The sequence below is a fragment of the Castor canadensis genome, chromosome 1 (assembly GCF_047511655.1).
Source record: "Castor canadensis chromosome 1, mCasCan1.hap1v2, whole genome shotgun sequence".
Classification (NCBI taxonomy): domain Eukaryota; kingdom Metazoa; phylum Chordata; class Mammalia; order Rodentia; family Castoridae; genus Castor; species Castor canadensis.
The window spans coordinates 80,238,422-80,265,349 of NC_133386.1; positions in this window are offsets into that span (position 1 = coordinate 80,238,422).

A 26,928-nucleotide genomic window follows, 5' to 3' on the forward strand; every position below is an offset into this window, starting at 1 on the left:
TTTATGATAGGGCTACATATCTATATATAAACTGACAATCATAAAACATTATTGCTTCTTTTCTTGTTGTTGTTTTGGTTTCTTTAACTCATATGTGCATACATTGTTTGTGCCATTTCTCCCCCCTACCCTCTACGCCCTCCCTAGCTTCCAGACAGAAACTGTTCTGCCCTCTTCTCCAATTTTGTTGAAGAGAAGACATAAGCAATAATAAGAAAGACATGGCATTTTTGCTGGTTTGAGATAAGGATAGTATACAGAGAGAGTCCTAGCATAGCTTCCATGCACATGTGTATTACAACCCGAATTGGTTCATCTCTACCACACCTTTTCACTACTTCCCGGTCACCTCCCCATAGTAACCTCTGTTATTATAAGATTACTATATTAACTCCTCTACAGTGGACACATCAAACACTTTCAAGTTTTGGGTTTCCTACCTTTCCCTATTCGTCATGTATGTGTTCTCCCCTTAGAGTGTAATCCATGTCCAATAATATTACTGCATTTGTTTTAGGTCTAAAGTCCACATATGAGGAAAAACATAGAATTTTTGGTATTCTGAGTCTGGCTAAAATTGCTCAGGATGATGTTATCCATTTCCATCCATTTACTTGCAAATGACAAGATTCATTCTTCTATTTGGCTAAGTAAAATTCCTTTGTGTATAAATACCACATTTTCTTAATCCACTCATCAGTAGTGGGGCATCTTGGCTGTTTCCATAACTTGGTTACTCTGAATAGTGCTGCAATAAACATGGACATGTAGGTGCCCAAGGAGTATCCTGAGTCGCATTCCTTTGGGTATATCCCTAGGAGTGGGATTGCTGGATCATATGGCAGATCTATGTTTAAATTTTTAAGAAGCCTCCATATTGTTTTCCTGAGTAGTTGTACTAGTTTACATTCCCACCAGCAGTGTATGAGTTATTGTTGCTTTTAAGTCAAGGTTCTTGAAATGGACTCAAGGAAGGAAAAATGGGCTTATAGATATTTGGTTGTCTATTTAGTCAGGGTTTCCTAGGGACAATATTTTCATGAGTATCACCAACCAAGGTCTAGTCCTTTTCTAGATATGTAGTAACTCAATATGGTCAGTACATTCAGAGAAAATCAATGTGTTGGGCCCTGTTTTTGTAAACCCAACTCATAAGGACCTTAAGTTATATTTGCTGTCTATGCTACAGGGACTTTAGATTTCTTCCTGACAAACATATTCTCACCTCACAGCTTTTGGAGTGTTTTTACTTCTGTCTAAAGTTTCTTTGTCTTCAGACTTGTTCTCCATTTAGTCTTCGTGGAATATCCCTGCCTCTGAGAGATCTACCCTGACAATTCTTTCCTACACCAACCTCTCGATGATTTTCTCTATTCCTTCAATTTCCTTTACTTTTCCTTAAAGCACTTAATTCTACCTGAAATTTTATTAATCATGTAATTTTAAAGCTGGTTATCATCTTTCTTGTACAAGTATGCTAACCCCAGAGGGCAGTGATAGTTTTTTCCATTGATGTTCTCAGAACTGAAACAGCAGAAATCTGTCACTCCATACATCTATCAGGAAGTAAGGAAGCAACAGTGGCATAGCCTTTGAATTTCCATGAATATATTCATAAAAATAACTCAACAGCTAAGATAGTAAAGCACAAACCTTCACACAGCATCTATAGAACAAGCAGGATCAAAGAAGGTCTCTATGCACAACCAAATATGAGCAATCACATGGTGACACCAGACCCATGTGTTATTTAGCAACTGCTTAAAGAAGCAGAGGAAAGGAAAGCAAAGGGACTTTTTTCAGCCCTGAAAAACAGAAAACCAAGAAATTGCCAATAGGCACTTTCTCCCTTAAAGAGAGGAGTGTCTACTGTTTATGAAATCTGTTCATGCAATACGAAAATAAAATCCAAAATTGGGAGAAGCTGCAGTCTCCAGTGTCAGGCTCCAAAGAGACCTCAGAGAGAACAGAGCATCTGATCAGAGCCTGTTTCAGAACAAAGTCATGCTGAGGAGAAACTGCCAGAAAGAGATTCCACAATGGGGGATACTAAAGATAATTAAGACAGAAGGTCCATAAGAAAGTATAAAAGGGAGCCAAGAGGGTAAAAGATTCAAATGTAAGTCTAACAACAGAAATGGCAGCTTTAGAACCCTGTAGCAATATTGTCCAAATTCTTTCTGAAGAACAAAGGTAAACAGCTCTTAAATATGAGGGTTTTGCATTACATATGAAGTTATTATGACAAAAAGTAGTATTATAATAAAAGTGCATCTCTACAAGTATTATAGATGACTATATGCTCAGCTATACAGAAAATTTGATGTAATATGTCAAAAACACTATTTAGAACTTCTGAGACTATTTAGCCAGATTGTAGGGATGTGTGTGTATGCGTATGTATACAAAAGTGCAAAATAAACACTATATGTCTAGGAAACTATTAATAATAAGTTGAAATAAATAAAACAATGCCAGTTTCAATAGCATCAAAAATGAAATAGAGAAAAATGTGGCAAAAGAATTTCATGACATTCACATTGAAAACAACATAATGTTGATGAGTTAAGAGCTACCTAAATGAAGAGGGAACACTATATCGCTACAATATCAGTTTTTTCTAAATTGGTCTCTAAATTCCACACAATTTAAGAGACAAATTTTGCAGGAATTTTTGTAGAAATACAGTGGCTAAAATTTATATGGAAATGAAAAGCACCTAGAATATTAAAATAATCTTGAAGCAGAATAAAGAAAATGGCTGACAGAAACCAAGAAAGTATGATATTGTCATAATGTAGACAAAGTAATTAAAAGAATAAACACTGTAGAAATACAGTCTGATATACATGGACAATGACATTTGACCATGGTGCAAAGGTAATTTAATAGAGGAAGAAAATCCTTTACAATAATTGGAATTGAAAATACTAGCTAGTTATAGGTGGAGAAATGAACTTCAATATATACTTTGTACCACATGAGAAAACTTAACTCAAAATAGTCACAGATCTAAATATAAATAGCCAAAAAAAAAAAAAAAAACCCTGTAAAGAAATGCTCAGCACCCCTGGCCATAAAGGAAATGCAAATCAAAACAACATTAACATTCCATCTCACTCCTATAAGAATGGCTATAATCAAGAACACAAACAACAACAAATTTGGTGAGGATGTGGGAAAAAGAAACCCTCATACACTGTTGGTGGCAATGTAAATTAGTACAACTACAATGGAAAAAACTATGAGGGCTCTTCAAAAAACTAAAAATAGAACTATCATGTGATCATCCTGTAACTCCACTCCTAAGGATATATCCCAAGGAATGTAAGTCAGGTTACAACAAAGGCACCTGCACACCCATGTTTATTGCAGCATGATTCACAATAGCTAAGCTATGGAAACAGACAAGATGTCCTACTACTGAGGAATAGATTAAGAAAATGTGGTATTTATATACAATGGAAATTTATTCAGCCATAAAGAAGAATGAAATTTTGTCATTTGCAGGTAAATGGTTGGAAAGGGAGAACATCATTTTAAGGGATGTTAGCCAGGCCTAAAAGACAAAGGTTACAGATATTCTCTCATATTGAAGATAGATCCAGTACTATGTTGAATAGGAGTGGAGATAGTGGGCATCTTTGTCTGGTTCCTGATTTTAGAGGGAATGGTTTTAGTTTTTCTCCGTTAAGTATAATGCTGGCTGTAGGTTTGTCATATATAGCTTTTATAATGTTGAGGAACTGTCCTTCTATTCCTAGTTTTCTTAGAGCTTTTATCATGAAATGATGTTGGATCTTATCAAAGGCTTTTTCTGCATCTATTGAGATGATCAAGTGGTTTTTGTCTTTGCTTCTGTTAATGTGGTTTATTACGTTGATTTATTTTCATATGTTGAACCACCCATGCATCCCTGGGATAAAGCCTACTTGGTCGTGGTGAATAATCTTTTTGATGTGTTGCTGAATTCGGTTTGCCATTATTTTGTTGAGGATTTTTGCATCAATGTTCATTAAGGAGATTGGCCTATAGTTCTCCTTTTTGGAGGTGTCTTTGCCTGGTTTTGAGATAAGTGTAATACTGGCTTCATAAAATGTGTTTGGCAGTTTTCCTTCCCTTTCTATTTCGTGGAACAGTTTAAGGAGGGTTGGTATCAGTTCTTCTTTAAAGGTCTGATAGAATTCAGCAGAGAATCCATCAGATCCTGGACTTTTCTTTTTGGGGAGACTCTTGATTGCTGCTTCAATTTCATTTTGTGTTATAGGTCTATTCAGATGATTAATTTCCTCTTGGTTCAGTTTTGGATGATCATATGTATCTAGAAATCTGTCCATTTCTTTTAGATTTTCAAATTTATTTGAATATAGGTTCTCAAAGTAGTCTGAAACCCCAGCAGCACAGCAACTAAGAGATAGCATAGATAAATGGGACCTCATAAAGCTAAAAAGCTTCTGTTCATCAAAAGAAATGGTCTCTAAACTGAAGAGAACACCCACAGAGTGGGAGAAAATATTTGCCAACTATACATCAGACAAAGGACTGATAACCAGAATATATAGGGAACTTAAAAAACTAAATTCTCCCAAAACTAATGAACCAATAAAGAAATGGGCAAATGAACTAAACAGAATTTTCTCAAAAGAAGAAATTCAAATGGCCAAAAAACACATGAAAAAATGCTCACCATCTCTAGCAATAAAGGAAATGCAAATTAAAACCACGCTAAGATTCCACCTCACCCCTGTTAGAATAGCCATCATCAGCAACACCACCAACAACAGGTGTTGGCGAGGATGCGGGGAAAAAGGAACCCTCTTACACTGTTGGTGGGAATGTAGACTAGTACAATCACTCTGGAAAAAAATCTGGAGGCTACTTAAAAAGCTAGACATCGATCTACCATTTGATCCAGCAATATCACTCTTGGGGATATACCCAAAAGACTGTGACACAGGTTACTCCAGAGGCACATGCACACCCATGTTTATTGCAGCATTATTCACAATAGTCAAGTTATGGAAACAGCCAAGATGCCCCACCACTGACGAATGGATTAAGAAAATGTGGTATCTATACACAATGGAATTTTATGCAGCCATGAAGAAGAACGAAATGTTATTATTCACTGGTAAATAGATGCAATTGGAGAACATCATTCTGAGTGAGGTTAGCCTGGCCCAAAAGACCAAAAATCGTATGTTCTCCCTCATATGTGGACATTAGATCAAGGGCAAACACAACAATGGGATTAGACTATGAGCACATGATAAAAGCGAGAGCACACAAGGGAGGGGTGAGGATAGGTAAGACACCTAAAAAATTAGCTAGCATTTGTTGCCCTTAACACAGAGAAACTAAAGCAGATACCTTAAATGCAACTGAGGCCAATAGGAAAAGGGGAACAGGTACTAGAGAAAAGGTTAGATCAAAAAGAATTAACCTAGAAGGTAACACACACGCACAGGAAATCAATGTGAGTCAATACCCTGTATAGCTATCCTTATCTCAACCAGGAAAAACCCTTGTTCCTTCCTGTTATTGCTTGTACTCTCTCTACAACAAAATTAGAAATAAGGGCAAAATAGTTTCTGCTGGATTGAGGGGGTGGGGGGGAGAGGGAAGGGGTGGAGTGGGTGGTAAGGGAGTGGGTGGGGGCAGGGGGGAGAAATGAACCAAGCCTTGTATGCACATATGAATAATAAAAGAAAAAAAAAGATAGATCCAATACAAATACAAACATCATCATATATACATATAAATATATACAGAACATGTTTCCAAAAGTGGGACTGCTAGAGGAGATTAAGGGACAAGGAAAAGAAGAAAAGGATGATAAAGAGTGAATAATATGGAAATATATCACATCTGTGTAGGAACAAGACAAAAAGAAACACACTGAAAACCATTGAACAACATAGGATAGGAGGAAAAGGGTGAAGAGTCACTGGGGGCTAGGTTGACTTAAGCACAGTATGTTTACAGGTAAAATATCAAGGCAAAGTTCCCACTGAACAATGATCAGACATCTAAACAAAAAAGGACAGGAACATAAAACAGATCGTGTTAACAGAAGGATACTAGCAAGGGGTAGGGGGAGAGTAAATGAAAAGAGTAAAGACAGTGAATATGGTTGATGTACTTTCATACAAGTATGAATATGGAACACTGAAACCTATTATGGTCACCACAAGAAGGAGAATGGGGTAGCTGGGAGAATAATGGAGAGCATGAACCAATTTGGGGTATAATACATGTATATATGAAAATGTCACAAGGAAACCTCCATGTAACTATCATAAACTAACAAAAAACGCTATATATATATATTTTTTTTTGCGGTGCTAGTGTTTGAACTCAGGGTCTACTCCTTGAGCCACTCCACCAGTCCTTTTCTTGTGTGAAGGGCTGGCTTTCAACTGCAGTCCTCCAAGTCTCTGCCTCCTGAGTATATAGGATTACAGGCGTGAGCCAGCAGGAGCCCAGCTAAAAATGTTCTTCTTTAATAAAGGATAGGAAGGTAAAAACAGGTGTTGTCCAGGGGTAAGTACCAGTGGAAGGAGGTACAGCATAAAGAAGTCAGAAGGAGAGTGAATATGTTGGAAGTACTTTTTATTCATGTATGTAAATATAGGAACGAAACCTGTTGAAATTGCTCTAAGAAGTGGGAGAAATGAAGAAGAAAGAAGAAGAGGGAGAATCTAATTAAAATAAATTTTAAGCATTTAGGTTATTGAAGTAATGTACTCCCTGTACAGCTGTGCTATGCTAACAACAAAAAAGTGGAAAAAATGAATAAATGTAAAACTTAAAAACCTAAAACTACAAAACTTTTAGAAGTCATATGGTGAATTATTTATGATCTTGGGTTAGGCAAAACTTCTTCAATATACTAAAAATACAATTCATAAAAGAAAAAATGATTACTTGGATCCTATCAACATGAATATTTATCCTATTTAAATTGTATCAGTACAAAAATGAAAAGTCAAGTCATTAGATATAAGAAGTTCTGTGGAACATATGTCTGATAAAGGATATGTATGCTGATTATATAAGAATGATGAAATGCTGTAATAATCAAACAACCAACCACAGAAAATTGGTCAAAGATGTGAATGGACACTTCACTAAAGAAAAGGTAAAGACATCAAGGAGCTAAGGGAAAGATACTCAGCAACATAAATCATCAGAGAAGAGCAAATCAAATCATAGATGCATACTACCACACAGAATGCTTAAAATTAAAAAGATTGATCATGGCCATACAGTCTTAGCAAGATTGTAGAAGAATTGGAAATCTCATTCAATGCAAAGTGGTGTAATACTTTGGAAATACTTTCGCTACTTAAGAAGTTAAGAATACTTATTATATTATATGATCCAGACTCTGACCCTATTTATTTATTAAAGAGATAAAGAAATGTATGTCCTTCAAAGGACTACTACCTGAATATGTACAGGAATTTTTTATACAACAGCCCTGAACTAGGAACAGCTGGGCGATCAATGATAAATGGATAAACACACTGGGGCATAGGCAAACATTGGACTACCACACAGAAATAAACACCAATAAATTATTGATACATCCAATAATGTGTATAAATCTCAAGAAAGTTAGGCTGAAGAAAAGATAAGAGAATTATATTCCAATAACTTCCTGGAGATAGGGAATGTAGAGGCATGGGAGAGAGAGACAAAGCAAAACGTCAAAGAAACATTGAGAAGTAGTGATGTTCACTACTGACCTCATTTTTGCTCAGTATCATTTTACCTTAGTCTATAGTTGCAGAGAGTGAAATATTGTTTTTATGTTACGTAAGAGTAAATCTTTTCCCAAATGAGCCCATAAAAATCCTGAAAATTTCACTCTGCTCTTGCAAATTCTTTTAAAACAGCTCCAGCACACTATTGCCACTTACCCTGTAAAAAGTACTGGGACTAGATGGGGGTGTTTCTCTTTTATAGAAATTTTCTAAGTATCCAGTAAAAGATACAGAAAAGATACAATAAATGCATATAAGGCATCTGCATGTGGTTAGGCAAGGAAGCTATCCACAAGCATATACCTTGTGCTGTTGGCCACTTTGAGCTACAGGAGACTGCCAAGAAAGCACACCAGAATCAGAAAACAAATATTCTTTTCCTGCTCCAGGATCCCTACTGCACCATTTACTGATGGAGCTTTGAAAGTTGTCAATTCATAAGGGTAGATTTGGAACTAAGTGGCAATAGATTGATCACTGACAAATTTCTAATTCTAACTCTAAATGCAGGGAAATATAAGGGGCCAAATGCCATGCTCACCCCATGGAGAAGAAATCAGAAATTTTTAAACAAAAAGAAAAAGGGAGGATAAACTTATTCAACATATACAACTATTTTTAAAAGCTATTTGGATACTTTCTAGATATTTGTTAATTTTTGCATCTATGCTAATAGATGGTGATTTTCATAAATCTCTTATCTTTTGGAGTAATATTCTGAAATCATTACATATAAAGTGACACAATATTTTGTATTTCCCTCATAATTCAGTAGAGAGAGGAGATGAAGGTAGAGATTAATTAAGATTGTGGTGAATTAATAATTGTTGGTGCTAGGTGATAGGTATGTGAATGGTTCATTAGACTAGCTTCCTACTTTTGTATAAGTTTGAATTCTTTCTCTGTAAAATATAAGGGCAAGTGGGTCAGATGCAAAATATCAACTACTCTATTTTCTTAACTCTCCTATTATAGAAAAAAATATATAAACTCCTTGTACATCTACTTGAGGGAAAAATAAATCCATATAATTATCAAAGATGAATGATCAGTTCAAACCCTAATAACATAAAAAAATTGTCACTGTTCATAGTAAAAACTATTTCCTGGGGTCATGAGTGAATTGGTAGAAAGATTGTCTAGCAAGCATAAGGCCTTGAGTTCAAACTCAAGTACTGTTAAAGTAAGGCACGAGTTAAGAGTCCCAAATTTACTTTGGCCAGGCACAGTGGCTCATGCCTTTAATTCCAGATACTCAGGAGGCAGAGATTGAAAGGATCACAGTTTCAGGCCATCCTGAGCAAAAAATTTATGAGACTTCATCTCAACCAATAAACCAGGCTTGGTGGTGTGAACCTGTCATTCGAGTAATGCGGGAGGCATAGATAAGAGGATCATGTTATAAGGCAGCCTGTACAAAAGCGCAAGACCCCATTCAAAAAATAACTTAGGCAAAAAGGGCTGCGGCATGGCTCAGGTGAAAGAACAAACCTTAAATTCAAACTCCTATACTGCCAAAAAAGAAAGAAAAATGAGTATCCTGAAAAATAAAAAAATAAAAAATTGTAAGTGAATACTCAATAAAACTGTAAGTGATTTTATCTATAAATATGTCTGACATGGAAACTTTAGAAAATTACAAATTATAATTAATAATTGAAAAATTGAATTATAAATGTTTTTAAAAATCAAACAACTATCTTCTTAAAAAGGTGCTACAACTTGCTATCTTTATGGGAAAATTCTGTGAAATTAAGGAACAGAATATTTATTTTGACAATTTCAGAATTTCCATATATTGCTCAAGAAAGTCCACAATTTAACCTGAATGTCTACTCAAAAGTTATTTGAAAGGAGAGACAATATTTAAATATTTTCAAGCCACCAATCACAGCGCTAAGAAAATAAAGTAAAAACCTTAGCAGCCATCGCACGTGCTTGATAACTTTCTGGAAGACAAAGAGACAATGACATTGGAAGGATGATGAATGAAGCAAAATTGAGGAACCTCTGGCTATTACAAGTTAAGGTAGGACTTCTGGAGAGTTAAGATATCCTGGAAATGGCAAATTCAACATACAAAGCTGGTGGTCAAATAGGGGCCAGGCCAGAAAGACAGGAAATTAAGTTTAGTTGTGTAGTAGCTATGGGTTGTCCCAGGGGCCTCTCAAGTCATGCTGTTGGTGGTGTCCAACTGTGGGCTACAGTCATAGCTTACATGGCAGTAGAGAGAAATCTGCTGTGTTCGTTGATGGGAGAAAGCATTTAATGTCAGTTTTAAAGGTTATTCTTAAAAATCAATGAAGAGACAAACTAGTGGACTATTTGTGAATGATAATAAGGACTCCTAAAAGAGGAAGATTCTAATTATCTTTGACAGACTGATCAAGGGTAACTACCATTTCTTTAGTGAAGTAAAACTTTCATATAATAGCTAAATTCCACTGTTGAGTAGTTAAAAGTTGATGAATTGATTCACCTTTAAATGATTATATAAGCAGAAGACATGGATTTCTCATCCATAGTTTGATTTCTTTTCACAAATCTTCCCTCAACTAAATCCTCTAGACATGATCACGTGTATGTTTATTCCAAATTAAATTGATCCAACAAGCCCAAGTGAGCAGGCCCTAGAAACACACAGTGTAAAATGTATTTACACTGAGTTTTTTATCTTGTTTTAAGCAATTTCAAACAGGGGTTTTGTCCTGTGAAAAGGTCCATTCCTGTGGAGTTACCACAGCACAGGAGGAAATTGGGAGAAAAGTACAACTGATGCCTTACAATGGGGATTGTGGCCTGTAGTGTGGAAAAACTCCTAGCACTGTCATTTCCACCACATTTCTGTGCATGTGCTGCATGTTATGAAAGCATCTTCCCACTTAAAATAAGACAGGCCTTCTTGAGCTACTACAAGATTTGTTTGCTCTTTTTTTTTAATTTTTATTTTATTCTTATGTGCATACAATGTTTGGGTCATTTCTCTCCTTCCTTCCCCCACCCCCACCCCCGCCCTCTCCCCACCTACCTCCTCGCTACCAGGCAGAAACTATTTTGCCTTTATCTCTAATTTTGTTAAAGAGAGAGTATAAGCAATTATAGGAAGGACCAAGGGTTCTTGCTAGTTGAGATAAGGACAGCTATACAGGGAGTTGACTCGCATTGATTTCCTGTGCATGTGTGTTACCTTCTAAATTAATTCTTCTCGAACTAACCTTTTCTCTAGTTCCTGGTCTCCTTCTCCTATTGGCCTCAGTTGCTTTAAAGCATCTCCTTTAGTTTCTTTGCATTGAGGGGAACAAATGCTATCTAGTTTTTTAGGTGTCTTACCTATCCTCATACCTCCCTTGTGTGCTCTCGCTTTATCATGTTTGCTCTTTTAACCACATCCAAATAAGTTGATAATCCTACAAGATTCTTTCCAATCTCAGCACCCACTGAACAGTAATGAAAGAACTTACTATTTAGTAAATGAACAACAACAATAAAAAACTATACATATTAAATAATTGTTTCAACCTCTACTTTTAAAGGACAATGAAGGGCACTTATATAGAAACTTATATTTTGCATTCCTTTAACTTGATGTCTGCTTCATAAGGCCAAGTCTGGCCTACTCCCGACCACATGGTCAGCATTGCCTCATCTCCATAGCACAGCATTATACATGCATTATCAAAACAGGAGCATTTCTCATCCCTTTCTTTGGCCTACAGAATAGTTTATAACTGATCAGGAACAATGTGGACTTACCTAAAACTAACATGACAGCTAAAGTAACCATCACTTCTTCCCCGAACCAAAAACAGTTTAAGTTCATTGTCAGGAGTGATTTATGATGTCCTCTCTCACTTTCAAAAGTACCTTATTATTTATGGGGGATGATCTTTGTAGTCCCCCTATCCGCAACCTATGGCATTCACAGGTGAGCAGTATCCATTCCATCCTCAAAACAGATCAAACAAAACAAGAAAATAACTGTACAGTACAGCTCCCTGCACCCCCAAAGGTGCCAGCTCCTGAAACACTGGGCAATTGCCTTTAATTGACCTATTTACCAAACAATAAACAAAAAAAAATGCTATGTGAAAACAAATGGTTGTTATGACAAATAATTAAATTAGGTATAATCATGTGTTATTAATTAAAATAATTTTATGTAAAAGTGGAAATAGTAGTATAACAAGTAGAATTTGCATAGTATTTAAAAAATTAAATACAAAGAATGGAAATATAGTATTCAAAATAGAAACAATATTAGGATACTAGAATTAAAGGTAACATGATATTATTTATTCCTTGTGGAAAGCAAGAGAAGGAAATCACAAAAAGAAATGGGATATGGCTTCTCCACATAGAGATAAAGGCCTAAGACCATTGTCCCTCACCCACTGCCTCAAACACCAGTAAGCAAAAGTAAGAGTTTCTTCATATTTTTTTTATTTCAATTACTGTTAAAATTTTAGCCCTTCAATTACTGGCTGAGATTCACGTTGATTTTTCTTGTCTTTGGTATTCCGATTACTTTATTCTCTGTGAAAATATACTCCTTCACTGGGTTGATATATACCTATTTCTAATTAATTTTGCATACCAATGCTTTAGTAACTAAAAAGAGAGAATGGTTTGTTCATGGTAGGTAGATGTGCCACTTTGAAAGACAATTCAGATGTCCTGCCAGCTGCCACTCAGTAGTCATTTGCACAAAATTCTTAAAATTGGGAAAATATATACATGAAATGAAAATTAATACTTTGTTATTGAATGTGAAAGGAAGCTGTAAGACAAGAAAGTCGAGACTTTAAAGTCAGAAGTCCTGGGACTGCCATGGTGGCACACACCTGTGATCCCAGCTGCAGGGAGACATGGGTCAATCCCAGTACACACACAAAGCCTGGACTCTGGGACTCCATTTTGGCATCCATGAAGTAAGACCTTAGAAAGTCTCTCATCACCTACAGGGAGAGTAAGGAGCAAATGTGGCACTGTGCTTGGAAGTTCTGACAAAATCCAAAATCCTACACATATGCTGACCACAGAGCCCATTATTATTACCGAAACACTGAAAAGGAAATACAGTATGAGTGTAATGACACAAGCACACACCTAAATGAAAACCAAGAAAAAATGTCTACATGTGATGATGACGAAAGAGTTAAAACAGAAAAGAACTATGCCGAAGTTGTCTGCTATCAGGGCAGAGCGGTGAACGTTAATTCCCATCAAGCATGCAATTACAGCAAACTTGCTTCAGAAAAAGCATTCCTTCTTTCCCTATAAATGAGAATGATACTTAGCGCAGTAATAGGATAAATAATTCAGTGCATTAAAATGTTTTAAATCGCCTCAAAAAGAAGGTGCTAATTAGGAAGCCTCCTAATTCCAACAGTGACCATCCCTGCAGATTCCACCATCACTGGGGAATGTGATAGTTAGAAATTAAGAGTAAAAAAATTGCAACGGAACAAAAGAAATCAAATGAGACCATAAGAATCAAATTTTAAGAAGGAACAGAATGCCAGGTAGCCTAACAATTGGAATTAGACACTTACAAAGTCAAGTGTGGCAGTTCAGATCGCTCAGCCTTTGGTGCTGAAGTGGCAGGCTGCCTACTTTGTGATGTGGTAATAAGATAAGGTGTAAGTCCCTAAGACTTTTTTTCAAGTAAAAAAATATTTTCAAACACCAATAAAGTCACTTTTAATGTAGTTTACAGAAATTCGAAGTGACTCATTTTCAAACAGGCTTGAAGAAATTACACTAAGTATAAAATGCTGCACTTGTCTTCTGGTGATAAAGTAGCTCAGGATTATGGAAAGAATAGGTCAATAGGAGCACTCAATAAATCAGAAAATGCCAAGTTCCCTGTTATTCTCATTGTCACTTTGAACCTTAAGAGATATTAGAGTCAAAAAAACAATCAACAAACTGAACAGGCACTCACCAAACCCCTTTACTCAACCTCAAACCATTTCACAGGAGGGATTTCACCTAAACATGTGAAATTGATCCTTGTTCTTCAGCTGAGGGTTTGGGTGCCTTGAAAGCCTGCTTGTTTCCTCTGGTCTTGTCTTACAACACAGATGAGTTTAGTATTACAGGAGCAGACACTAGGGGAAGCGCAGAGCCTACCAGTTCAGTAACAGACACCAGCATGTCATCATATCTTACAAAGACCACCTTTGTGGACCACATTCTTTTCCCATCAAGCCTTACTGCCCTGACCTGTGGGGTGTTTTTAGTTTTCAAAGAATGCTAATCTTCTCAAATGATCTACTGAAAACTGAATGCTGAAGCACAAATGAAAATGAAAAGTGCCGTTTAGCACACAACGTAATTATTTTGCGGTCTACTGCAAGTTAGCAGAGGCACGTTTCAGATTCTAAGATGTAAGAGCCAGATCATACGTATCATGATATTTTGCGTATTTTCTGGAAACTGCTCGAAAATCCCTTTTCCTTGGGTTGGTGGACAGAGAAGGGAGTTGGGAATGATATTTTTATGTTGAATAGCTTTTTAAAGACTCTGTAATAAATCCTTGATTAAAAGTGAACAAATATTGAACTCAATATGTACAGTGCCCAGACCTTTTCAAAAGGAACTAGCTTAACCTCAGGAAATAGTATAAGCAATCATAGCTATGGAAGTCACTTTGTACTAAGATTTAATCCAGTCAAGTATATTATTAAAGCCAGTACCATGAATACAGTATGGATGTGTGTGTGCATACTCATTTTTAACACCACATAGGTTTAACTTTATACACAGCCTATAGTGTATGCTCAGTATAAGTGAGTTTACATAACTTGCAATTCTTATTAAGATTCCATTGATAAATCTTCATGACTGTTTATGGATATTACAACATTAGAAACACTCAGATGCTATGAACTATTATGTCTGGTCCTAAGCACTAAGAATAACTCAAAATCAGAGAAAAAAAAGACAGAAAAGATAAAAGGGAATTACATCATTTACCAGAAAAAATCTAAATGTTTGCTGTGAAAGCAACTTTTCTCTACTCTGTAGGCAGGTGTCCAGAGTGCTACGGGAAGATTTTTCTCTCATTGTCTCACCAACACACCATGATGATACAAATTATTTTCAGAAGAAGGTAATTTGCTTCTCTGCCCAGATGGCAGATAACAGAAAAGAAAATACTCAGCTTTTTCCTACTTTTAGAACATTAAAAAATGAGTTTCTTAGGGAAACTGAAAACGCGATACTCTGTGACTGCTGGTTTAACTACCTGTCTCTGAAACTCCTCCATGAAAAGTGGGACTTTGTTTGCTGACCACAGTTTAGTGTCTGTTGTCCAGAACCTTGTAAATGAATGTCATTTGACTGAATCAGGGTTTTACTGAATTTCTCACTAGCCTGTTAGCATTCTACAATGTGAAATATGGAGATTGTAATATGACAGAAAGAGGAGAGTGTCTGCTATTATTTGTACTACGAGCACATCCAAACTCAAACGTCTACCTCAGCCCCATTCTCAGCTCTTTCTCAATGTTTTGCTTTTCTTTTCAAAATATGTTTACTCTGCAACCATTTACTAAGTATGCATCATATGCCACTAACAAGAACATCATTAAAGACTCTAAGATAGTATTTTATGCTACTCGGAAAATTATCCCTTATTTATTATAAAAAGATGAAAATATTTGAAGATTTAAGAAAATTCTATCCTGTGTTGGACATCAATTCTCAAAATAACTTTATGAAGCAAGTGTTATCATTTCCCACTTTCAGATGAAGAAACTAAGGCACAGAAGAATTAAGTGACTGTGCCAAATTTATACAGCTAGTTGTCCAGGACAAGGATTTGGATGGGTAAATTGGCTCCAGAGAAAAGCATATGTTAGTCACCTTCACATCACTACAATGAAATACCAAAGAAGAAAGGTTTATTTTTGTCTTATAGTGCTGGAGGATCCAATCCAAGATCAAGTGTTCCCATTGCCTTGGGCCTGAGGGCAGCACATCATGGCCTGTGTTCCATGTGGTAAGTCAAGCATGCTTACATCATGAACCAGGAAGCAAAAGACAGCAACAACCAGAGATCATGGTCCTACAACATCCTCAAGGGCACTCCCCACGAGCCCATGATCTCCCACAAGGACCCACTTAATGCTTAATGAGCCTGTCCTGGAGACAAAACCTTGAACATATTAACCTTTCAGACACACTCATCCATAGCAGTTCTCTTAACCAGTAAGTTATATAGTAAAGTTTGTTGGGTGATGATTACAAGGTCTTGCCATGCTCTGAGGTTTTTGTGAAAAACTTATTTTCAGACTGTACTATAACTCATTCTGTGGACCGGCTAAGAATACCATGCAAAACAATCACACATTTGCTAAACCACCCCAAAGAAATATAACCATTTGATCAAGGCTTTTTCTCTGAATTATCTGTGGAGCATTGTTCATTTATAATCTTTGAACAAATTTTAGCATTCACACAACCATGGTAATCAGCTTTAATTTCCCCTGTTAAACTAAAATAAAAATGGAATTATTGATACCTTGGTACTAAAAATTTCACCCTACCTAAAAGTAAGCTTAGAACTTTTCTTTAGTAACTCGAGAATTTTATAATTCATAAAGAATCTTAAAATTCAGAGAGCCTCTGCTTGAAAAGTTTGTTTAATTAATTGAAGTTCCTTTTACATGTTTTATGAACAAATTCTGCCTCTTAGATTTTGATGATGCTTATTTTTGTTTGACCTTAGTCGTCTACCCCTTGCAAGGAGATTTTAGGATTATGAATACAAAGGTCTCCACAGCTCTCTTTATCTGCAAGTGGAATGATATCTGGTTAAGTGGATTCAGTGCTTCAAGAAATGCCTCTTAGTAATATACTTCCTCTTATGTCCTAACTTAAGCTTTGTTCTCTATCAAAATGCTCTATTTTTGTACAGCATTTTGTACTCTTTCTTTTCTGTAGATATTGTGAAGGATTTCTCCTTCTACTGTGAATATTTAAATAGGAGTTAAATGTTCACCCTTAGGTTTATCAAACATGTATAAAGAGTCCAGTGTGTGCTAGTACTATTTGTGAATCAGAAATGTGAAGGCAAGTGAATTTTTATGGGATTTTAAGTTGTTTTCATTGAATACAATATCAATTCATGCAAAAAAGTGTGCAATACATAAGTATAAGCTATGGAGTCCACAGAGAAATAAACACATGATCAGATGGGGGTGCTACTCAGGTTTGAACTCAAGATGCCATGCTTTCAAGGCAGTTGTCTTATCACATGAACCTCATCTCTGGCCCTAAACTACCAAATTTTTGTGCTCATTCTCGATCTCTTTTCCTTCTATCTAAGTCAGGAGATAACCATCTTGTCATTTTCTTTTCTTTTTTTTTGACATGCATGTAATAGCAATATTTTCCTTTTTTAAGTTATTATATTTTTGAATTAGCATATATTAATAATCTGAGGATGTTTCATTGTGGTAATTCCATACATGTACTTTGAACAAAGTTCACTTTGCATTCCCATTTTTCCTTCCTGTTCCATCTTCAATAATATTAGCATAGGTATGCACACTTATGTTCATTGCTCTTTAATTCTTTATTAATTATAAAGATAATTATTTTAAAATGTATTATTTATCCAGCTCCTGTTGTGTTAATATTGAGAATCTGCAGATTTTGCTATTGTAAATAATCTTGCTGCAGACTTTTTTTCCCATGACATCACAGGACATTCTTTCATATGTTCCTTAATGCCTATTCCAGGATATATTGTTTCACATCGTAGTAAAATTGTTATAGGAAATGGAAAGATACATGTTTTCAAGAAGGTGCCAAATTGTTTCCAATTTGATACCAAATTACACTGCCATCAGCATTGCCTAAGAGTTCCCACAGTGGTTCACTATTTGAAATGGTCAAACTTAACTTTTTCCTAACTACTGCATACCAAATAATATTATAACATGAACAGTACTAATTCATGACTTCTAATGAAGTTTAACATCTTTCAAAGTTATATGGGCTACTCCTATTTTCTTTTTAATGAAGTGTTGGTGCTTTTAATTTGCTCCCTTTATTTCTCTTTTCTATTTTAATGTGAACATTAAAGATTTTCATGTACAAAGATGCAATTTTGATGTACAATGTGAAGTAGGATGCCCCTTTCACTAATTTTTTTGATAGAATACACTATTGGCCTGGTATCATTTTTTTGCCTATTTACTTCCAATGTTCTTCGAAGTCATCTTTCTTATATGTCAGATGTGGACCTATTTCTGATATTTATATTGCATTCCATTGATATTTGTGTACATCTGTGTCAGGGTCATGCGACCTTAAATACTTTTATAAGCTGTTCTTATTTTTATTTTATTGGAGTACCTGTATTAGAATTAGCACTCAATGCCACTGGAATTACATTGCATTTATTGATGATTTGGGGTAGAATTACATCTTTATGCTTTGGAATCTCGTTATCTATAAAGACATTATCTTTAATTATATACATAAAACTTTATACCCCTATATATGCGAATGTACTTATTTATAGGTGCTATGTTATTTCATCTTACATTGGCTTCATTAAGTGATTTATACACAAATAATCTCCAATAAGTCGAGCTTTCTAAATATACATTTCAAATATTTTTCATCCTTTGCTAATTCTAATTGCTTCAGTTATCAATAATTAGGATACATGTGTTAAAATATCCCAGTGAAATTAATATGTGCAAGTATTTCTCTAGAATTTATGCAAGTTCTTGCTCTATGTATTTTGAGGCTTTACTACTCAGGATACTCCAGTTCTCTTTCTGTGAACTGAAACCTTCAATTTTTAATAATGTTTGAAAGTAGTTATTTACTAAAAGAACAAAACAGTTACTATTTTCATTATGGTATACTACTTAGCTAAGTATCATTGCATGAAATTATTGCTATCTATTTTGGCATAGTATTTTTATTTTTATTTGATTGTCTTGAATGTTCATATTTAATTTTCCTCACAAGTGCTAATTTGTTCTATCTTCTACTAAAATTGCTTAATAAATAGTGATAATGGAAATAGTTTTCTAGCATATAGTTAAAAATTTTAAATTATGCTTTGAATTTGCTATTCATTTTTTAAGCACTGAAGTGCATAGGCTTAAACCAGTCATGTTTCCAGACCAGGCCAAGGAGCCATTGGCTCCTACATGAATCTCGGTGCTCCCTTTCATCTCTCTCTCCCAGGTTTACCAGCCTCCCCCAACTGGCACCAACTTCGTTAAATGTAATGACTGTCTTTCAAACCATCTCCCAATCACTTATTTCATATTTGTTTATTACAGAACAAATAATCAATGTTTTGTGTCTATACCATTTTCAAAATAGGTGTAGCCCTATAGATAACATTTCTTTTCAAATTTGACTCAACTTCCTTTATATATTTAACTGGTTGCTCTTTTCTTATGGTTCTTTGCTTTTAGCTGCTATGTGTTGTACATTATTAGATCCATGACACAATAAAAATCATTTGCTTAGTGATACTTGGCCTCTCTGTAACATTTGGCTGTCACAAACAGGTGCTCAACTTAGAATTATCTCATTCATGTCTATTTGGGGGCCCTGTAAATAATTCCTTGGACTGTATCACCAGAGTAGATTTACTGGATCACAAACTGTTAATTTTCCTAGGTGCTCCCATATTATTTTCTGAAATGGCTGCATTAACAAAACTTGAGAATGTGTGTGTGTGCGTGTGTGTGTGTAGAAAGAGAGAGAAAGGAGAAAGAGCTGATAAGTATATGGGAAGATGATGATAGATAGATGACAGATAGATGCATACATATATACATATATACATAGAAACATGGATACATAGATAGAGACACATATAGACACATAGATATACAAAATAATGCTCAAATTTTGTTTAGAATTACACTGAATTTAAAGACTTTTTAAAAAGAATAATGTTTTTTCATCCATACCTATGATAAACATTTTCATATATACAAATATTATATCATGTATTTTAATAGAGTTTTAAAGTGCTTCCCATGACATTGGTGGTACTCCTTGGTAATTTCTAAGCATCAAATAGTTTATAGACTTATTTATGGTCATTGAAATAGTTATTTTACTCCATTACTTTTTCAGTTGATTTTTGTTTTTGGTGGAAAGGCAAACTATTTTTTAAATGTTTGTTATGTTTTTGCTAACTTTACCATATATCATTTATCTTAATAGCTGTCTGATTTTCTTGAGTTCTCAATGTAAATTACCATATCATCTATGAAAGTTTATAGATATGTACAATGGTTATAAAAAATCAATTAGTTGTTCAGATACTTATAATGGTGGATTGCTACTCATAATACTAAGGAAGAATTCTGAAAAAAGTGAAAAACAACAAAAGTAAGAGAAAATACAGAAGTTGTCTAAGGAAGATTTTACAAAGCCAAGGTTAATACAACTCTCTACTGTTTTCTTTGGATGTTCTATTTATTTCACATCATGGCAAAAACAATTATTACTGTCCCATCACAGAATTTTTGTTCTGGCTGCTTAACAGTCAAGCAAGGCCTTGCTGATAAACCCTTAGTTCACAGTGATGGTGAAACTACACTTTCATATGTGCAAAAAATAAATTATAAAAAATTATCATTTTCTAATATGTGCCAACACTATAGAATATAATTTCATTTGAAAAATTTGCATGAAAAATTTTCAAGTTTACATCACCTTCTTGTAACTAAGTGTATAAGCATTGATTAGTACTTTTCTAGAGTAGAATTGGAAATGGATAAGTTATCCTTAGAAACATCTCACCAAAATAAAGCTTTTTCATTGTTATTAGTATATATTCATTGTACGGGGGTGGGGGGGAGCAGGATTTTTGTGACAATTCTGAATAGTCTTTCATTATACATTGGTTAGATCAACCCTCCATCTCCCACCTGCCACCTCCTCCCCTTACCACTTAAAAGAGGTTTCATTATTGCATTTCCTTTATGTGTATGAAGCCCATCAATCTATTGCTTTATCTTCACTTCCTCCAATCACCCCCCCTTCACACAAATACCCCCCCCCACGTACACACTCTGCCTGTTTTGCAGTCTTGTGTTTCTATTAATTCTGAAGTCATTGTTCAAAGGGGACTCTCACTGTATCCCAACTGTGAATATACTTTACTTTGATCAGCTCATCCTCCTCTGTTGCTCCTTTACCCTTCCCTCCCACCCCTCATTATTCAGCTTTCAGTACATATCATTATATGTATATGGCTTTCAGTATATATCATTATATATTTTACCTGCAGAGATGTAAAGTATTTTGATTTTGTTGACTATAATTTGCTTTTCCTTTTCCTCTTCACCTGAGTTCCACACTGTTGTTCCAGTAGAAAATAAAGTTTTTATCTGTACAAGAAAAGGAGTAATGTAAGCACTATATGTTTGAATTTTTTCAAATAAAATTAAGTCACATTAAGAAAATTCTTCACAGAGAACATATTTTTAATAAAAAAATGGCACAATCTTGAATAACTGGTGTTTTATGGAAATTAACCAAATGAGAGATTTTTGCCTTTGCATAATAACAAGACTGTCCTATCCTAATATTATAGTGACAAGAAAAGAATGATCATATTGGGAATAAATGCATATCACTGAGCAATAAACATTAAATTAAAAAAGAAAAAAATAAGTCATTCTATTGAGTTAATCCTCAGTTATAACTGAAAGTAGATGCAGATAGTGTCGAATTTATGAATGTTCAATTTAGGATTTTTTTAATTTAATAATGCTGTGGAAGCAAACTTATACACAACCATCCTGCTTTTCACTTCTATTACACTGCCTAACAAATTGTGTGAGATGGCCGCTGTTTCATTAAAAGTAGGCATTGTGTTAGATGAATCTGTCCAACTGTAGGCAAGTGTTCTGGGTATGTTTAAGGTAGGACTGGCTGTTTGGTAGGTTGGGCAAATTAAGAGCATTTGCCACTTAAAATATTTTTGACTTTGATGGTTTTATAAAGATGTGTCCCCATTGTAAGACAGAGAACATAGGTAATGGTATTAGATCAATTGACAAGAGATTTGTTAGCATTTGTAAAATAAGTTTAGATTCTTAGATTCATATTTCCAATCATAATATCATGTTTATCACATATTTAAAAGTGATGTTTCTGATCCAATATTAAGTCATTAGACATTTTTGTTAGACAAACAAGTTTCACATTACATAATTTCTAACAAATGTGCTTATCAATAACATTAAACTAAAGTTCACTATTCACATCAACACTGAAGAATTTATCTCTTCAGTAAGTATTCAGAACCCAGCATCAATACATGATCATTGTCCCAAATCTCAGAGGTACAATGTTAGGGAAAAATTGACAGTCTTTGAATGGTCATTATAATCTAGTGGAAAATACATATGAAAAACAACAAATTTTAAGCAAATAAATAAACAATTGTAATAAAATGTGATGGGCAACATAAGAATACAGTGACTTAAAGGAATCATGGAGTGTGTTTCGGGGAAATTGAAATCCAGATGGAGACTTTAAATACATTTAGAGTGAAGACAGTAGATGAGGAGAAGAGTAGGGGTGGAAAACAATCTTCTGAAGGTACATGAAGATGTACCTTGGTTGGAAGACATGGCAATGAGACAAATTCTGGCATGGCTGAAGTGCTGAAATGAGCTCCTGATGACTGCAGCTTGGCTGGCACAAGGGAATGGCCTAGGCAGCAGTATGAAGAGGAGGCTACTAGTCAGGTGTTGAAAGTCTCAAAACCCGTGTAAGTACACAAGTGATCTTGGCTAGAACATGTGAGATGAAAAGGGGTTGACGCTGGCAGCAAACAGTAAGCATATTACAGCAAGACAAAATGGTAGGCAGAGTATCTAGTAACAAGAAAGTTTTAATGATTGTCTGGAAGATACAGTCAGCAGGACTCCATGCTTATTTTAGGTATAGGGGAATGAGGTAGAAGGAATAAATGAGAAATAGCTCTCAGTCTTCTGGTCTTAGAACTGGATGAAATATGATACCATTCAGTGAAGTGAGAATACAGAGGAAGAGGAATAAGAAAGACTTAGCTTTGATAGTCAAGTATGATGTATCTGAAAGACATCCATGTGAAAACTTCTACTAGAAGTTACAGTCTGGAATGCAAGAGGGAGTGACAGCTGAACAGAAAAAAGGACTTTGTGAGTCATTCCTTTGTCTCTGATAACTGAAGGTGCATGGAAAGCTGAGATACCCCCAGTGACTAGGAGGACAAATAGGACTAGGATATCCCAGCCACTATTGAGAGGAATTTGGAAATGCATGAAGGTACTCAGAACTCCTATTCATATCAAATGGTAACATTTCCTAAGAAAGAGCAGGCCTCATGGAAATAAGCTTTCAATATAAAAAGAAAAGAATAATGAAAGATCATGATACTCAAATATACTTCAATTCCCAAAATTTGTTTCTATTGTAAAGACTGTCCAAGAGTTATGTAAACAACTCATGAGGCAGGATACAGTAGCTCACTTGTAATCCCAGCTACTTAGGAGGTAGAGATTGAGAGAATCCTGGCTTGAGGCCATCACAGGCAAAAAAGTCGTAAGACCCTATTTAACAAATAAACCAAGTTTATTTGTAATCTCAGCTATATCAGAAGCAGAGGTAGGAGGATCATAGTCCTAGGCCTTCCCAAAAAACTGTGAGACCCTATCTCAAAAATAATCTAAAAAGCAAAAAGGGCTGAAGGTGTGGCTCAAGTAACAGAGTATTTACCCACTAAGCACAAGACCCTGAGTTCATAACAACAAAAACAAACAAAAAACCAAAAAGACCTTGTGAGCTGCTTTTCATTCAAGATCTTAAGAACATCATTAATAACAATGTCTTCCTATTATATATTTTAATTTTACAACAAAATCTGTGTACTATGGAGAGTAGTTTCTTTGGGATTTATGTTAAATGTATTTGCAATGATTGTACCAGTTTGTTAGCCTCTTAGAGCAGAGTTGTTAAATACATAAGACCACATTATAATGGAAGCTTGGTTTCCTTTTTTAAAGATTAATTGTCCTTTGACAGTTAATTGCCCATTAAACTGTTAAATAATTATAATAAATTGGTAGAAACCTAGTTTATAAGTATGAAAATAAAACAAATCCAAAGGTTTAAAACAATAAATAATTCACAGATATAGGGACAGACAGAACCTTAGAAAACTGACCCTATGAAACATACTAAACATTCATAAAACTTTGAAGGATTTTCCTGCCAAAAATACACACTCTTAGCAATAATTCACTTCAAAAATCATGGAGGGATAGTTGATTGATGAGCCTATCATAACTCTATAGCTTGAGAATGGCATCAACCTAAATCATAAAAATTTGTAACCCTGTGTATTTTAATTGGTTCTGAAAGCAGATGGAAATGAAGATGTATACGTATGTGTGGAGAACTTTGAAGAAATGAACATGTACACTGGCTAGTTAGAGGAAACCCATGAGTTAAAATAAGTTACTATGTTCTTGGTTAGACAATAATTATTTAAATTATTGCTAAATATCTTAAAGAAACAGAATATTGTTTTGTACAATTTTCTTTATCTCATATATTTTCCTCTGCTGACTGTTTTTCTGTTTTGCCATCTAGGGCTTGGTATGGGTTGAGTTATAATTAAATTTCTAAATCTTTCCTGAGGGACTTCTCCATGAATTTACATAGGGAACATTTTGTCAACACAGGCAGTTGTTTCTCAACAGCTGATTCACTTAGGTGACTTTGATTCTATTAGGCAAATGAGTATAAAAGACTTAACAGACTAAACAAGCCTCAAAGTTCATATCACATGATTTTAATTCTTTATTCTAATAACAAGGATGTGTCCCGAATAAAAAAAAAAAGGACAGTATGGCTTAAGAAGGCACTATGTGCGTCTTGACACAGACCTGAGGACAAAATGTGGTGACCTTTTTGTTTGCTTTCTGATCCGATGGAACTGCTTTCCATCCTGCATTAGGAATTTCAGAGACAGACCATACTTGAATTCCTAAGTGCTGGCTTTTGGGTCTTCCTTTTAGCTGTATCTGAAATGAGCCTTTGAGAACCACTCTGTTCCTTGGCAGAAATGTGGTCTCTGATGAGAATTAATTTTGGCATGTCATGAAGGTAGCACAAAGTCTAACTTCATGGGAGAAGGAGGTATCACCTACTGAATCAAAGGTTTTGAGAGAACCTGCACCCTGATCTTGTCTCTGCCCATGCTTTCTCACACTCTTATCACACCTAGTGCATCGATTCTTCACAGAAGCAGCACTGTTGGATTACATGAAGACCAGGTGGTGGTGGCGGGGTATCCTATCATCCAGTAAGGCTGATATCCATCACATGAACTGGTGTGAGCTTGTGCAATTTACGAACATTCATGCTACTTTCTGCCTACTCAGAAAGGATTGATCACAGAGGTAGTATATATTCAATGTTAATATTCATGTTATATATATAATATTATATACATTCATGTTAATATGATCAAGATGAAATTCAAACCATAGTTTCTGCATATACCATGGTTCATGGTATCAGTCTACATATAAAATAATATCCTATGTCAACTCAGTTTAAATACTTTCTTTATAGTTAGAAAGAAATCTCCTAGAAACATACCCAATGGAAAGAAGTTCTTGGTTACCATATTATGGGCACAAGAAGTAAAATTTTGGAGGTAGTACAGCAGTAAGTTCAATGTCTGGGATTTAGAAATAAGTTATCACCTTTTTACAACCTCTCTGAGATTGCACTAAATATTTCATCTGTGTGGTGCTTTTTCAACTTAGGTTAGAGATGTTCAGTGCATGATAAGGGATGAAAATTATATTAGAATGAGAGAAACTGTCTATACCTGTTAGAGCAGACATTTCACTTTCAAGTTTTCTTTGCCTTTTGCAGACGAAATAGCTTTATTGAGGAATGGAAACTGATTTTTCCCCCTAGGACTTGACATGTATCTAGTTCAGAATGCTTGGAGGAGACAATAAGTAAAAGCAACCAGATTTATAAACTGGTTTAATAGTAGCATAATATAAACAGAAAAAGATACATTTAACCATTTTTATAGTTGAGTATTCTTACAAACTTTATTAAGCATAAAAATGCTATGTACTGAGTATAAATCAAAAGGCATGAAAACAAAACATATGAAAGTTTAGAATAATGACAAAGTTAATTGATTTTAGATCAAACATACACACAACATATTAAACAGTATTTTAAACAGTATTTTATTAAATAGTATTTTACTCATAGAAATGATAGTTGGTAAATAGCTACTATATTAATTTCTGTCTTTGAACTTTAAAACACAATTGGCAATGAATTTGGCTTGAATCCAGACCTTTTGCTTGATAGGTGGATGCTTTACCATTTGAACCACATCACCAGATCCCTTTCATTTAATATATTTATTAGCATATATTAGCTGTACGGGGGGTTTCATTATGACCTTTCATATATGTTTTCAGAGTACCTTGATTATATCCACCCCCACCATCATTCTCCCTATTCCCCCTCCCACTTCTCAAAACAATTTCACAGGTCTCATTGTTCTGTTTTCATACGTGTATACAAAGTACATTCATCATGTTCACCCTTCTTCGTCTCCCCCTTTACCCTCTCCACTCCTACTAGTACTCACGCCTGAACAGGACCTGTTTTACATTCCTGTCTTTTGTTTTATTTTATTTTGTTTTTAAGTGTATATTCATTGTTCAAAGGGCTTTCACGGTGGAATTTCACACTTGCATATGGTATACTTTAATCAGATTAACCCCCATATTGCTCTCTTTCCATATTCTGCCAACCCCCTATTATTCAATCTCACTTACTTTGCTTAACATAATGATCTCAGGTTCCATTCATTTGTCTGCAAATGACATAATGTCATTCTTCTTTATGGCTGAATAATACCCCATTGTGTATATATATCCTTAATCCATTCATCAGTTTTAGTGCAGCTGGGCTGTTTCCATAGCTTAGTTATTATAAATAATGCTGCAATAAATATGGAGGTACAAGTGCCTCTATTGCATCCTGGAGCACATTCCTTCTGGTATATAGGAGTAGTATCACTGGATCATGTGGTAAGTATATTTTTCACTTTTTGAGGAAC